This window comes from Motacilla alba, chromosome 6 (genome assembly GCF_015832195.1).
Source record: "Motacilla alba alba isolate MOTALB_02 chromosome 6, Motacilla_alba_V1.0_pri, whole genome shotgun sequence".
NCBI lineage: Eukaryota > Metazoa > Chordata > Aves > Passeriformes > Motacillidae > Motacilla > Motacilla alba.
Genome location: NC_052021.1, coordinates 12,349,694 through 12,366,054, shown reverse-complemented (window position 1 = coordinate 12,366,054; position 16,361 = coordinate 12,349,694). Strand labels below are relative to the sequence as shown.

The 16,361-nt window shown below is 42.2% G+C and overlaps 1 protein-coding gene across 4 annotated transcripts in view; it reads left to right on the top strand.

The window, feature by feature from the left end:
• The window catches only part of ZMIZ1 (zinc finger MIZ-type containing 1), a 339,352-nt gene that overhangs the window by 112,481 nt on the left and 210,510 nt on the right, over positions 1–16,361 (top strand). For all 4 annotated transcript variants that reach the window (XM_038141495.1, XM_038141494.1, XM_038141490.1 and 1 more), the window contains one exon: positions 6,734–6,816. The gene's annotated coding sequence lies outside the window, so the exon portion shown is untranslated. The remainder of the gene's footprint in view (positions 1–6,733; positions 6,817–16,361) is intronic.

Below are 16,361 nucleotides of genomic sequence, written 5' to 3'. Positions count from 1 at the left end.
AGGGAAATCAGCTGCTGGTGTTCTGCAAATCTGCGGAGGCTATACAGGCAGCTGTATGCAGGGAGAGTCAGATGCACTGGCTGTGCCAGAAGCAGCTTTTGTTCCTTCAAGCCACTTCCATGGTTGTGCTTGAGTGGATTATTGTTTAAGGCTCTGTAAGTACAATAGGACTTAAGGAAAAGGGAAGGGGAAATTTTTTTCTAAAATAGAACAAAGCACACTAAAAAAGTTTCTACGGAAATAGATGGCAAATGGTCTCTAATAATGGGATTTTACAAGAGATGTCCAATCCCCAGAACAATGGTTCCGTTTAAGCCAAGATTAATAGTGCTTGTTATCCTATGCCTGCGCATTGGCAGCTCAGTCCTCTGCTACAAACAGATGCAGTCTGCCCACTGTGGCCCAGAGAGGAGCTGTGACTGTCATGGTCACTTGTGAAATGATAGCGAATTGCAAACCTTGGTTGGTTTGGACCCTTCAGCCCCAGGCTGACTCTGACTGTAGCTGGCTGGGTGCTGCTGGGCTGGAGCAGGCACTGGAGAAGGAGCTGCCTGGACTGCCTTGCACAGGGCAGCCACACCAAATCTTTCCTACTTCAGCTTGGGCCAAAGCCACCTCCATCAGATTGTAGTTTCACAAAGATATGCTGAAATGCCTGTCCTCCTCCTAGTCCTATCTCCCTGTTGCTGCTTAAACCCCTGATCTATTCTACTGACTCATGTGCAGCCCCTTAAATCTGGGGTGTGAGGCTGGGAGGGAGGTGGGATGCAGCACTGCCCTAGGGACTTTAGGGTTTTCAGGGCTGTGACAAGAGAGCAGAGACATGGACTGCAGCAATCTTGGCCTACTCATGCCCATGTTTTTAGGTGCACTGGACGCATGTTAGGTGCAGCCTTAAGAAGAGAGCAGGATTGGGAAAAGTGGTTCTTTCAGCAATTAGATTTTTGGAGAACAACATGGGAGAAGAAAAGGATTTTGTTGTTCTAGACTGGAGATCACGATACTGCAAATGGCTGCTGTTAAGTCTTAAATGTGTAGGGTATGACAACAACCTGGACCTTTCCTTTCCATCTCAAAATAAGGAAATTTCAAATTCATGGCTTTCTACAGCAGAGAAAATGTGTACTTCAGTTATGTTGTATTTTTTTGAAATAATGTGAAATACAAGTTTGAGAAGGCTTTCTTTCTGTTCATGTGGAGAAAAAAAACTAAAGGTAGTTGTTTGTTTTTTTTAACTGGGAAACTAATTGAGAAAATGATGACTAAATAAACAAAACTTTTGCTTCTACGCACTGGTGAGAAAGATGATGAGAAAAAAACACAAGCAAAATTTACGTACTTATTACTGTGATTCTTTCTTACTTTGCTGTACCCTGGTAGCATTCTGCCTTAACAGGGTGAGCTTGAGAAATCTCCCCGGAGGACTGGTTGCAGTAATGATGTGATACGGGAGCCACCGGTTTGACTGAGTGTCTGAGTGGCTGCGCTGTTCAATGCAGCAGCCCCCTATGAGAACCTGCTTCTTCTTGTTCCCTTCTATTTTGGGAACAAAAGATGTCAGGAGGAAATGGGGTAGTGCAGGAGTGCTGGCCCAGGCTTCTCCTGGGACTTTTTGGGGCATGAGGAGTCCTGCTGGGATGAAGGCAGGAGGCTGGCTCCAGGGCTCCCCGGGGCAGGGAGGAGGATGTGTTAGATGCTGCCAGGTGAGGCACATGGCGGGTTCCAGTGCAGCCTGGCCCTTTCTGTGGCTTTCTGCTGCTTGTGTTTGGAGGGAGTGTGCATCCTGTTTGTTCCATCACATAAATGTGTTTTACAGCCATATGGTTGCTGCATTTTGGTGTGATGTATTTGTGTGTTTTTTGGTTCTTGTTTTAATAAGGATTACTGAGGACCAAGTCTGGGTGTAGGCAAAGTTGAAAGTTGCCAGAAGCTGCAGTCCTGCTTCCCTCCACACAGATCTTCCCAGCTTTACTTTCCTCCCTTGTTCTGTCTCTACTCAGGAAGGAACACACTGACCTGCATGGACATTAGTCTGTCTCTCATCTTTCCTCTCCAAAACCCTCACCTATTTTGCATGACTTAGTTTAACAACAGTTTTTGCTTTTTTCTTATTAAACTAGCAGGCTGTTTCTTTGTCAGTGTGGATGGCATCTGATGTTTGTTAGACACACACTCACTGTTGATTTTGAGTTGCTTTAGAATTTCAGGAAAGCCCAAGTTTCTAACAAGTCCTGATCGAGGGCTATGATACCTAATAAGGACTGCATATAATAGTTAAACTCTCTGTAAAGTTTGTTAGTGTTTTCACATAGCAGAAGTACACTTGCTGACCACTAAGCTTATTTAGGAAGAGCAGCAGTTCGTGTTCTTCACTTATGACCCAGTTACAGCTGTGGATAAATGAGAAGTTGGGATTGCTGACATGCTGTGGTTTTACAGGAATTTTGAGTTTGAACATGTTCTAGAGTTCAAGGAGAATAATGCTGGAACTTCAAAATAATTTGTGAAAGTACGAAAATACCCTAAAATGCACCTGCCTCATGCATTTCCATAAGAAGATTGTACAACATTCTTTAACTGTCTATCCTAGCAGTATTTTTGTTTTTCGAGAATTTCTGTTTGGGTGTTTTCTATTTGCTATCTCATTTTTGTTTAAGTATGCGGAGTTCAAGTGCTAGTTTTATGTATGGAAACTAAAGGGTTTACTCTTGGTTACTTTTAGATATTGATTTATTTACAGTTATTTAAGTCCAGTTCAGGCTAAGTGCTGAGGAATAGACAGTGAGATACCCTGGGGGGGCTCTTGCTTTCCACAGAAGGTAAGGCTGAGGATGAGAAGCAGGATTCCAGGACTGTCTGTGATAGTCCAGGGAGATCTATTATAAACTTGTCTCTAAAATCTGGTGGCTATCAGCTGGGACCAGGATATGATGAGAAAGCAGGGAAAGTTATTTGTGCTTGACCTAAGTCCATTGCAGTGATACAGCTGAGATTAGGAGGTTTAAAGATGAACTCCTTGGACCTTCCATATTGGATTTCCTCCAGTTCACCCTTACAGTATTTTTATATGCTTTACTTTTAGGACTTGTAACGCATAGGTTGCTCTGGGTGTTTTCCTTAAATATATATATAGACCTCTTTCATTAATTTTAGTAAAATCACTAAGAAGCAGAGCACCGTGTTAAAAGAAAACATGGTGAAACTATGTAGTGTATTGGGCCAAAATTGGTGGCTTTAGGAGCAGGGGCCGCAGGGGTGGTCTGGGCTGCCCTTCAAGAGGGTCCCTGAGGGATTGTGTCTGCTCCAGAGCGCAGTGAGGGTCACCCTTGAGGGCTGTGGCCGCCCAAAGCAAGGGCATCCCTGGGGAAGGCTGGGACCTGGGGAGGAAGGGTCCAGCCTGGGACAGGGCACATGGAGCGAAGGAGCAAACAGTGGCCTAGGGACAAGTGAGAAGCGAGGAGGAGCAGCCAGAGAAGGCGCTGCAGATTCACCCCGCGGCTGTCCGTGCGAGAGGCAGGGGCAGGGCTGAGGGTCAGGCGTGGCACAAACCGGGCGAGTTGGGCCAGGGAAGGTCTTCGGGTGAAGCTGAGGAAGAGAGTTCCCCTCAGCGGCTGCTGAACTGCTTCGTTTCTGGTTTTTTTTCCCTCCTCAGTTTCTGAAACAGTAATTAACAGTTTGTTGTTAGATGTCAATAAATAAAGGAAAGTAATGTGAAAATCCCAGAGTTGAGATTCTTTTGCTCATGATGTACAGACAACAGATTTGGGGGATTCTTTTATCGCTTTTGCTATTTTTTAAATCTTTGGGGTTTATTTTTACAGCTTTGGTTTTGAACTTTGGAAGCCTAGAGATAAATATATCCCTTAAAAACCAAACCAAACAAACAAACACCCCCAAAACAAACAAACAAAAAAAACAACCGAAGAGCTGAAAGCTGAAATTTTTATGTGATGAGACTTTGGAGAGCTGGCTTTAGGAAAAATTGCTAATGCTGCAGGGGACACGATACAATTGCTGGCGTTGGCAGCCCGGCTGTGTAGGCTCTCCTTCCTGCCCCCGGCTCCTGCCGCCTTCCTGGCCTGTCCTGGTCGGCTCCTCCACAGAGTGATTTTTGCGGTGAGATCTGCTCGGAGCAGGAGTTCTGCCCGTGGTGTGCTGTCATGCACCACATACGCATTTCTGTAGGAGCAGCCCAACGCAGAGTGTCTAGCATTGCGATCCAGCGGTTCGTAGCCAAAAAATCATTTGTGGCCAAAAAAACCTGCGCGTTTTTGTGCTCCCCCTGCTGGATCTGGAGGAGCTGGAAGCCCTCCCGGCTGGAGCGCTGCTGGTTGCCCTCCTTCCCCCGCTCCCTGAGCGGCTGTTTGCGGAAAGGCCTCGGTGCTTCCCCGAGTCCGCTCCTGCAGCCGTACCCACGTGTGGATGTGGGAAAGGCTGGGAATTGTGCGGCATCGCGTTATTGTGCCACAGCAGGGCTTAGAACACACCTGGAAAGGGTGGCTGAGGCAAGGCAGGTGGAAGGGCTGTCCATTTGACACTTTACCATCTATTCTCATCTCAGCTGTAGCCCGCTATCCCCGAACTTTGCCAGCGAGACTGTTTTGGGGATCTTTCTAGAAACAGGCTGAGAGAAGGGACCAGGCTTTAAGAAGCTAATTTTACTTTTAGAAGCTGATTGCTGTTCCCAGCAGGACCCTGTGAAGTGTGTTGGCAGAGCTGGGGCTGGCGTGGGGGCACGGAACAGGCTGAGGGGGGGATTGTATAAGCCCTGAGCAGGTTGCGTGGGGAAACCAGGGAGCAGATGCTGGTGGGGACAGTGCCAGTGTCCTTAGAATCAGCTTGGACCTGGTTTATGAAAGGGGTGGGTGGTCGGTAATGTGAATTCACAGAAATGTTAATGGATAGCCCTTTCATTTTAAGAGGTGCTTTATAAAACAAAGTAGGAATTGTGGTGCCGGTTTTACAGATGGGCAGAATAAAGCAGAGAGGAGGGGGAGCAAAGCTTTGGGTTTGTGTGCTGCAGCAGTGCAGTTCAAGCTGCCTTAAACAGCCTCTGTTTCTACCCTCTGCCACGATGGCCGATCACTCTTGTCTTGGGCCTGCTCCCTGTGTTGTGTTGGCAGAGCAATTTGAGACGACATGCTGAAGGAAATTAGTTGCCCCATTCCAGCTAACCATGCAGCTGCACAAATGCAGTGTTGAAAGTAAGAGTCCAGGAGAGAGGAGCAAGAGGGAAAATTCAAGTGTCCAGGTAAGTGCTACAGCCTGGTCCAACAAAAGTCCAATCCAGTTATATCTGGAATGGTACCCAGATCTTGGGGTAGGCAGAAAAAAAGTTGTTCCTTTGGAGAAACAAACTAAAATAACTAATTGAAACTTCATTGAAGACCAGTCTGCATTAGCTGAGAAAGTTACGTTAACAAATACTGAATTTGAATCAATTAATGCGTTTTTCCTACCTTGAATAAGGAGAAGAAAAGCACTGGGGAAAACTTCTGGAAGAGAATAAGCCCGTTCTGGGCAAAAACATTGACAGTTCAGTGAGGCCTTAAAGCCAAACATTCACCCAGGGTGCTTGTCAATATGTAACTTCTCTAAAATTGCCCTCTGTGAGACAGGAAAACCAGCAGCGTGCCTGTGTGAAGCAGACAGTTCAGTGGTGAAACTGGGTGTGCTGGGTTGGGATGACTGTTTGTAAGAAGGTTTTCAGCCATGTTTTATTCTTGGTGAATTACCAGTGAGAAGGATAAATATGGCTGCAGAACAAACATTGAATGCAACTAACAAGTTATTTGTAATAACTTGAGGCTTTTCTTCTGCATTTTTGTTAAGTCACCTGGTGACTTTTCATAACAACTCAAATTATGCGAAGTGTTTGCTCCCACAGCTGGTAGTTGGGGAGGAACCTGGACTGGTTGCAAGTTCTGTGGGGTTTGCTGTGTTTTTTGCTTCGTTTTTTGTTGTTGTTTTCAGTAATATGTGCTTTTTCATGGTTAATGGAGGTTTTTCTTGTACGGAAGTTATTTGGAAGTCATTCAAAAGAGAGGCAAAATGTAGTCACTGTGTTCCTTTCCATAATATTTGCTGAGTTTTGGAGCTTGGTAGTATAATGCTGTAAGGACACCTTGTCTGCCTGCTGAAACAGCATGTAACAAAATACAGACTACCCGTAAACATTCCCCCGTCTCCCTTTGCAATCTTTCTTTATAATTAAAAAAGCATTTCCTAGACGTTGCAGTGCTGTGCCAGTATAATCCATAAACTTTTGTTTTGCTACAGAGAGGATGGTGGTTCTGAGGTATTTCGGTGTATTTTTTAAAGTAGTGTTTGGGGGTTGGTTTATCTTTTTTAATGGCACTTAGCTCACAATAGTCAGTGAGTGCCCTTTATAAAGAGAATAGAAGAGACTTCAGCATGACTTTTAACTGGAAAAAAATTACCATTTGGCTCAGGAAATTTTGATATAAACCTCAACAGAATTCCCCTTTTCCTTATTTCATTGTTAGAGGCATGAAAACCTGTAGTACTTAAAGTGGTGAGTGAGTCTCAAAAGCTTGGGGGTGGCAAAAGCTGGGTTAGAACCCCAACCTAGCCTCAGATCTGGTCCTCCTGGCTTGGTTGTTGGACTCCTAAACGTTCTTAATTCATTTCAGGTCTTTTCACTGAGCTGATTCAAATGCTGCTGTGTTCTGCAGGAGAATGGAAGCATGATGTGTCTGTATTCTTATTGCAGGAAAATGGATCTTGTTTTGTGAGGGCATTGAAGAAACGGTCCCCAGCTACTGAGAGGAAGAAAGGCCAGTGGGAAATATTCAGGTAAGAAAGCTGTGTGTGTCATCAAGCAGTAAAAACACTTGTGGGCCTTCATTCTTTTTCCAGACACTGTGTCGTGTTTGATGCTTGAATGGCTGATCTGGTCACTATCATAGTTTATTTGTTGTTTTAAGAAGCAGCCCTGTTTGGTCAATTGATTGCAACAACAAAACACTGCAAGCAAAGCCCTCAGCATAAACATTCCTTAGGCTATCCCTGGTACAGTATTGATCCGGGTACGGAATACAAACAAATTACTCTTTGCGTGCGCCATTCGAGCTATAAAACAGAGCAATAATATGTTCTACTTGCTGCCAATAAATATGCATTTGTAATAAACTAAGCAGAAATCCCTGAGTAGAAGTGAACAGTAGTTTCAATAGTATGTTCAATATCTTATGTCTAGCGGTTGTACAGAATTTTTTAAAAAGCACAGAGTGGGCACTCCAGGGTATCTGTTTCCTTCTTCACTTAAGAAAAATAATCTTTGCAGACTTATTCTGTTGCTGCTTTTCCTTTGCTTGCGGGGTTTTTTTAGCTGTTTTTAAGTACTTAACAAAGCCATAGGTAAGCTCATCTCTGCCTTATTTTCAGTGTAGTTCAGTGCTTCTCTAGAATTTGACCTACATCATCATTTTCTTGTGGACCAGCTGCCTCTCCTTAGACTGCTGTGTGGGTCTTCTCCATTTTTGATCCTTGTCATATGCCAGTGGGATTTCCATATATTGGGAAATAGCACTAAAGCCACTTCCGTGCATCTGTAGTTCTTTTGAATGCACCTGAAATTATGAAATTAGGGGGGAAGTCACTACCCTGTGACCATCACCACTGGGGGTGCATAACTGAACCCATTTCCAAACAGAAAAAAAAATGTTTACTGATCATCAGAATATATATATATATTTTTTAATCTGCTTTACTATGCTCATGTAATCCACCATCCATATTTTCAGTGCTGCACTCTGATGAGTTACAGACAGTTGACCTCAAGGCATTTCTTGATGAGCATTTCTATCTGCTCTCAGCCTTGAAAAACTCAACCTTTTCAAGAGCTGTATGGGAGAAAAATGTGTAAGACCAATATTTATAGGCTGAAAAAGAAGGGAGAGGAAAGACTAAAGTGTAAAACTTGCTTCCAGCAGAAATGCCATCCCTCTTTTACCTCTGATAATTAGAAGCATTTCTGACATGGTTACAAAGCAAGTTAGTGGTGAGTGCCTGCCATTTGCTGTGCTTTTCTACTGCAGGCCTGTTTTCCTTCCCAATGCTCTCTTCTATGTTGTTTTCAGACAACCACAAATTTCTGATACTCACCTATTACATTATGATTCATCAATACTCCTACATTTCAGTTATTTCTAAGTATGTACTTGTGATAGTTTGTAAACTGCAAGGTTGTGATTTGGGTTCAGATTTTTGAGTACTTTTTTCCCATAGTATTTAGCAAAGCTTATTTGCATAAATCCTTTCATTAATAGTGCTAGCTGAAATAATCCTGAAAGATGAGAAGGGGGAGAGATTTTAAGTGCCATAATTTTTGCCAGGAAAAGATCATGGCTGTGTTAAGAAATACAGCAGTACTGATTTTAACACTATTAGAAGATTTAGAGAACATTACAAGTAGCTTTTAGAGGTGACTTAAATGGTATACTGTATTTAATGGTCCCTGAATATAGGTCTAAGATGCTTATCTTAGATAATAAAAATACTATGTGCAGGCATAGAAATGCAGCAACTAAATAACAAGAGGAAACACAGCACCAAACCCCACCACATCAAGAAACACTGTTTTCAAAACTGCACTCTTGAAAATTTCCTGGAGATTTCCCTAAACTTGGATCCTTGTTTTTAAAAATAAAATAAAAATCACTTATCTGTACCATAAGGAAACTTGGGAAAGAAGTTCTTTGCTGTGCCTTTGGTCACGTGACCTCGCTGCTGTAGAGCTGGAATGTTTGCCATGGTATTTCCGGAGGCTTCATAAACACACAGAAAAAACAGTGGGGGTTAGGAGGATTTTCAAAAAATTGCTGCATTTTTTCCCCCCCAAACATTTTTTTTTCTGACAGCCTAAATTCTTTGCACTTCAAATGCAGAGCTCTTTTAGAAATTCAGAAAGAGTTTTATTTGATTAGTCCAGTGAATTTTAAGAACTAAGTTAAAATATTTTATAATTTTTTAATTTCTGAACTTGTCTAGAATGATTTCTTACTAGATGTAATACCTGGCAACCTACATATTAAGCCTGGCTCTTATTTAGACGGTCTTAATGGTTTACTTTTGGCATGTGTCACTGTGAGTGGCATTCACTAATCTGACTTGATAGCTGTCATCTTGCAAGGCAGAGTAATGCAAACAAAAGATGAGCACTCAGACAAGGTTACAGTGAAGAGCCATTTCCTAAGTCCTACTGTGGTGGCGTAGAATCCCCAAGTCAAATCAGAAAAGCACAGAATTAGTTCTGGCTCCTGGGATATGAGGGATAAGATTATGCAAACCTCTTCCATCTAACTGTAGGAACAGTACGTGCTCCTTTTCAGACTTTGCAAACACCAGCTTAAACTGGGATTATGAGGACCTCTGTGTGTCTGTAATGCCATGGATATCTTATGTCTTAGTGGCAAGGTGGGCTGAAGGGACTCTGCAGTCCCTCTTACAGCCTGGGCAGGCAGAGCTGCATCTCCTCCTCCCTTCCCCTGCCAGCCAAGCTGCCTGTTGAACAAGAGCAGAGAATGTATCTGTTTTAAAAATAAACTGGCAAAAATGGGGAGGGAGAGGGAGGATGAATGGACTATTTTTAGCTTAACCAAGTCCCTCTGTGCAGCACCATGAAGCTGTCCCAGGAGGGGTGGGGTGAAGGCAGTGCAACAGAAGCTGGTAACAAGCAGCCAGAGATAGGAACTGCTCGCTCCAGATTGCCTTTGTGAAAAATCCCCCAGCAATGAGCCTGTGTATTCCATGAGGCTGCTCAGGACGTGGTCACTGGGAGGTGTATAACCATATCAAGAGAGGCTTGTTGCTGAATCAGACTATTTATTGCATCTGAAGTTACAAAAAGGCAGCATAGTTTGACTTTGAGCTTCCCTTTTAGGTATGAAGTAGTAGAGTTGTTTTTTTCCCCAACTTCAGGCCCCAAACTGGCACTCAGAGGAGGAGCATGGGTAGATCTGGAATTGAGCAAGGGCTTGAATTCTGCACTTTGACAGGGCTTCTTCACTCCTTTCTCCTGTCCCCTACTGAACTTTCTGAATTCTCTCTTTAAGTGTGACTAATTCTTGAATTACATTCTCCTAGTGTTGAAATGTGTGAAGTCTGGAATTATTTACATTAATAAAGTGTGTCTTACGTTTTGTTACCCTAAGTTTTGTGATGTCTGATTGCCATAGATTGTCACACTGACTCCTACTCTATTGGTATCTAGCTAGTGCAGTTGATTGAGAAGGGAATGGGATGAAGTTAAGAAGTTGTTCTAAAATTCTTGTACTGTAATTCGTAGGGAAAAACATAGTTTAAAATATTGGCTTAAATATAAATGACCTGGTGTATGTACCAGAGTCATCTTTTGTAAAAGTAAGGCAAGCTGTGTTTTAATTTGAGCTTATCTGCTTGTAAATGTGTTTGTTTTTTTTTTTCCCAGGTGGACCCATAAAAATATGTATAGCTGAGTAAAATGTTGGTAACGTCTTGCTTGAGTTGTCTTCAGTGTTGTACTTTTTAGTAAAATGCTGTAGCACCCCAAATTTCAGGTGAAAAGTTTCAAAGTTCCTTAGGATATTTGATTGATTTGTCACTTTGCCTGTATGAGACCGTGCAAAGATTTTTTTGTAATTTTGTAATGATACTATGTAGATCCAAATAATATTTTTCATGCCCTTTGGGTTTGCCCCTTCCCATCTAAGGATTCCCGAGCCTTCCTAAGGCAGCTTTTCTTTAGGCAGGCCAATGGGTGTCATGGTTGAAACTTGTTCTCAAAAGCTCTGTGTTCCTAATGGCCTTTGACAGTGTTTGGGAAAGATGTCACTTCAACATAGTGGAAAGCAACCAAAGTAAATTATATTTTTAATGAAGGATTTTCTATCTGGATGAATTGATACTGGCAGGACCGTATTTGTTAAAAATAGAAGAACCTTCTGCAGACACATTGCATTCTCTCCTGGTTTTACTTTGTCTAAACAAAAAGCCATGTACGCATAGTGAGGGTAGACAGGTCTTTTAGTCTGAGGTACTTCCTTTGCAGATGGCTTCTGATTTTTTTTTTTTCAGTAAGTATTGTTTTTAAGGGAGACCAAATCAGTATTCAAGGATTCTGTTTATCATGTCGCTGCATGGGAGATTGCTGTATTCTGTACTAGACCTACTTTATGGTGCTATGTACAAGATTCTTATGGCCTTATAAAGGATGCTAACTTGCATTCCTCTCTGCAAAGAAGTATTTCCAAAAGAAATAATACACAGATTGAGTATTTATTTTTGTTCAATACAAAAGTATTCAGAGCTAACTGGCAAATATTTTACTTCTCTACCCTCCTTTTTCCCCTTAATGATGTTTATCTCCTCACTGTTTTCTTCTGACTGTTAGAAATGTGTTCTTGTAGGGTATTTTAGTTCAGCTGATTTATAAGCCAAGATTTTTTATCTTTTCACTGGAAGTATGTGTAAGTAAAGGGGTTGAATGGTTATTTGACTTTTATATCCAGCATGTATGTATGCTGTATATTTTAGATATATTAGATGGGTGTGTAAATTGAGATCCTGTTTCAGAACAGTTGTTCAGAACTGTCTGAACAATGGTTGACGATTATATATGTATTTTTAAATGACTGAAAAATTGAAATAAGGTTAAATTAACCTGCAATAATCATACTCTTGTGTGTTTCTAAGTGTTTCATACCGAATAGTATTTAACTACCTTTCTCGATTTCACCTTCTTGAAGTTAGTAAGTTCAAAGTATGACTAGTTCTTCACACATTTTATTAGGCCTTGATATTTCTGACAGCATAGCTTTCTTTTTCAGGCCTTCAAATGGGAAAAGAGAGAGAAAATTATTTCCTTCTCAAGACAGAATAACAGGGCAAGTGTAATCTCAGCTCTTAGTTTTTCTTTTGTCTATGTCTCTTAACCTGGTGTGATTAATTTGGTTTGATTTGGTAATGTTTTTAGAAGTTGATGAAAGGATAGGGAAAAGGGAAGAAAAACACTCCTTTGAAGCAGGTATCAGTGATTCAAATGCTGCCTTGAATCATAAAGATATATATGCCTGAGATCTGTGTTACTAGAGTGTGAGAAATTCTGTGTGAAATTCCAGCAGGTGTTTAGCCCAAACTGATGATCAGGCAAGGGTCAGGGACAAGTATATAAACTGCTTGTACGCTGCTGAGGATGTGTCGTCTTCACCCCAGATCAAGCTAAGCCTTTTCAAAGAAAATATTTTAAGCTAGCATATAATGGAAAACCTCCATATGCACAATGTAATCTAAAAATCTCAGAAGTCAAAATAAACCTAGTTAATCTGCAGAATCTGAATGTGTGGAGGAGTGTGTCTGCGCACCTTGTGGGGTCCCTTCTCTCTCTCTTGCTTATACCTGTCCCAGAAAGCTCAAACTGAAAGCTAAAAATACTCCTTTACAATAGAGTTGGGAGGGAAAAGAAAACAGGCACAAACACCACCTTCCAAAGATCCTGAGTGTTTGCTGCAGAACAGTCTGTTGACACAGAATGCAACAAAATAATTGTGTTTAATAAGGCGTTTTCCTTGTTGCCTTCAATGGAATTTCTGCTTGCCCGTGTGCTCTCTTACTGGGCGGGCAGAAGCTCCCTGACTTGTGTAGGTTGGTTTCTGCTAAGTATAGTTTAGCAATGACTACTTTATTACTGCCCTTTTAAATGTAAACATTCTCTTCAGGTGCTCTTCCTAAAATACGCCATTTATTCCCCCCCCCCCCTTTTCTTTTTGTTACATTTTGCTCTGAATTTATAAGTTTGTCAGACTACTACTGCCAACCACGAGACTGTCACTGCTCCTTTAATAAAATCTAGGGCACCAGGGCAGCATTGGTTTCTTAGGTCCCAGTTTGATAACAGATTTCCTTCTCTGTGCACATTCCTCTTTTGGACTGTTCAAATGTCCACCAAAAATAGTGAATTGTTTGTTGGTAGGAGCACCTGTGCAGAGCCCATTTAACATCTACAGTATGGTAATGGTTTTTGGTCATTATTGCTCTGGACCTGGTAGCAGCCAGAAGTGGAGTGCTCTTTATCAGTTTGTAGAGTCTTGCAGTGCTTTGCTCTGCCTTTCCCTCACCTTTCCCTTTGGCCTTTTTGGTGCCTGGTGCCTGAACACCTGCCTGGTGCCTTTTTTCGTAGACTTCCTCAGACGTTCTCACTTGGAGACCCCTGTTCCATCCATCTGCTCACAGCACTTAGAGTATTTTTGGAGTTGATGCAGAGGGAAAGGATAGTGCTTGCAGAGAGGGTATGCTCCAAGAGAAGATGTACTTACACCGTGTCTTGTGGGCAGCTATGAGCTTGGTGTGCTTCAGCTGCCCACGTTCTGTGTGGAGCCAAAGCAGAAGCCCCATATCCATCGTTCACATTGTGTTGGGCTCAAGCTAATAAGCTCGGTCTCTTGGCAGGATGTGTTAGATCAGGCTTACTGCTGTGCTAATTGTGCTTACACAGCTTCCAGTTTGGAGCTGGCTCATTTACAGCTGGCTTGGATGGTGGCCAGGAAGGCTCGCCTCTGCCTGCAGTATGCCATGTAGACATACACACATCCAGCACTTGAACATGTCTGTCAATAGCAGGAAATTATATTTGGAGGGAGGGGAAAATCTTTGGCCTGGCTGCAAGTGTAAACAATATTAACAAATGAGGAAGTAGGTAACAGTTTAATAAGGAGAAAGTTTGATTAATTCAGCCTAATTTAGACTCAGTGCCACAAGTTGTTTTCAGCCTGTATGTTTGGCCCTATGTTGTTCCTCATTTACCACTGTTTTTGTGGGGGTTTTGGTCTGGGGTTTTTTTCCAATATATCTTGGGAATGCTTCCCGGATTTAAGAAACCTCATTGTGGAAGTGAGCAGCCTGGTATTTTAACTGAGAAACAGAAACTAATCTAAACACAATGTTAAAAAAGGGGCAAACATTGAGAGGATAGAAGCTTGCTTTTATGATTAGCCCATCCACTGTTTTTCATCTTCCCTTACTTGGTATGTTAGCAAGTCATTGTGTACACTGGCTCTAGTGCAGTGTCAAGGATTGGCCCATCTTAGCGCTGAAGTGCTGTAGTTACCTAAAAGTGCAGGATACTCACTAGTAACAGGAATTATTCAGGAAGAAGAAACCTAGAGCTGAAAAAAGGTCAAGTTTGTTTATTTAGGTTTGAAAAGCTAGAGCTCAGAATGACTTGAAAGCCACATCCTCAACTGGCAAAGATCAGTTTCATCAGTTACCAGTAGTTGTGTCATTTACTTCATCAATAATATGTCCCCTCAATTATTGTGAAATCTTTTGTCTGTGGAGGAGGGTGGTGGTGGATGGGAACATGGGAGTGTGTACATGTATATATATATAGAGAGAAAACTGGGTTAGTGTTTTAATTTATTGTTAAATAATAAAATTATTCATCAGCCACATTGCTGTGAGCTCTCTTAATATTTGAGCCCATTTTTTTCTCAAATTATTTTTTTAGTTGCAAACATCCATGCATCACTGCATTACCTTACTTGACAGTTTAGAGGCCACTTCTCCTTTTAAACAAGCCTTGAAGAGACAGTAACAACCTTCTAGTTCTAAAATCACTGTTATTAAACCAACCAGGGGCATGTATCTCTGCAAAGGCAGACTTGAATAATGATTTAGCTCCCAGAATTAATTTGAAATTTCATCAGCAGTAAGTAATATTTTAGTGGCAGTATAATCCTGTACATTACATATTAAGTCTGCAGACTGCACTGCCAGAGGAAGAACCCTGCAGTATTTAAGTGACACTGTAACACCATGGTATTATAGTCAGGTCATTAGGGGGCATTTTACAGGATTGAAGTGATCTGGCGGAATGTCAAGGGTGAATCGTATATTCTCTGTTTCTTTGCCTCTCCAAATGTGTAGATTAGGGGTTTAAAAAAAAAAAGACACGTTGGTAACCAGTGTTCCCCCGCCCGTCTCAGCCCACTGTATCACCTGTGCACCACTTGCATGGTCAACAAACCCTGAGGGGAAGGGGAATAATAGATACAGATGGCTCAAATGCAGATAGAGCACTGTACTGAGGACTGGGGGGTTTTCTGTATGAATCACAGCAACTGATAGATAAGCATGAATTCAAGTATTTGGCTTTTGTGTCAGGTGTCAGCAGGTGTCCAGAATGATGGAAAGTTCTGAGCTCCAAGGTGGGTTTCCAGAGCAGATCCCTAACACTACGAGGCAGGGGCACTCTTGTGGTTGAATATACTAAGGGAGATTAATGCCTCTCTCCCCTTTGTGCTTTAGAAATTCCTTCTAAATTCATGTGTGTGGCCCATCATAATGATTTTGATACCCATTTTCAAATGCAGTCATCATTCAGACAGCTCTGGTTGAATTTAGGGAGAGCATGAGGCTGTGAAAAGCATGCCCATTGCTTCCTCTGGCAGAAGTTGCTGCCATTCAGATCTGCTAGCTAGATAGTTCACATGATTATTCTGTGCACCATTAGAGACAAACTGGGCTGGGTTGGTTTAAACATGTAAATAGTAGCTTTGAATCATTCTTTCTGCAAGAAACAGATAATCATGACACAAGTAGCCTAGCTGTCTAATAGCAAATTTCACCACATTAGTCTTCCCTCATCTTTCTTTCACTTTGTTTAAACTACAGCTTTTGGGGTGGTAGGAGCATTGGTTAAAAATAAAAATAGTGATAGGAAAGGATCACTGACAATAAGTGAAGTTAAAATTATATTTGTCTTCCAGTGGTGGAGGCGGCAGTGGTAACATGCTGGTTGGTCAGGGGTTCATAACCTTTTCAGATAACTCAGTGGCCATCATAGGAATGGGGTGCATGGCTGTGATCTTTCTGTGCTCCACGGGGTTGAGAGGGGAGCCCCAACAACAGTTTCCCTATTGGAAGAGTTTGGTTTTCTCTAATCTAGCAGATGGGCCAGTTTGTTATAGGGTAATAGCTGTTTTCTTGCTGCACTCCATGCCATGAGAAATTCTTCCAAGAGTCTCATGGGCAAGAGGTGTGCCTGGCTGCTGCAGAGCAGTGCTGACAAGGGGTGGTGAGGATACTGGACAAATCGACATTATTTTTACAGGTCTTTCCTGTAAAAGATATGTAAGATAGCATTAAAATCATACTAGGGAGTGGTGGCAGGACTGGTGTTTGTGGAGAAGCACTGGCTATGCCAAGGGAAGAATTGCCTTGGCTGGCAGAGCTGCTGCTGTAGGAGGCTGGGAAGGCAGATCAGCAGGTTAAACACGGCTGTGGCAAACAGGTCCGTGAGCAGACATGAAGGGAAGCTCAGGTCCTCCTGCTGCCTGACTGGGGTAAAGGCAGTAAGCTACAGA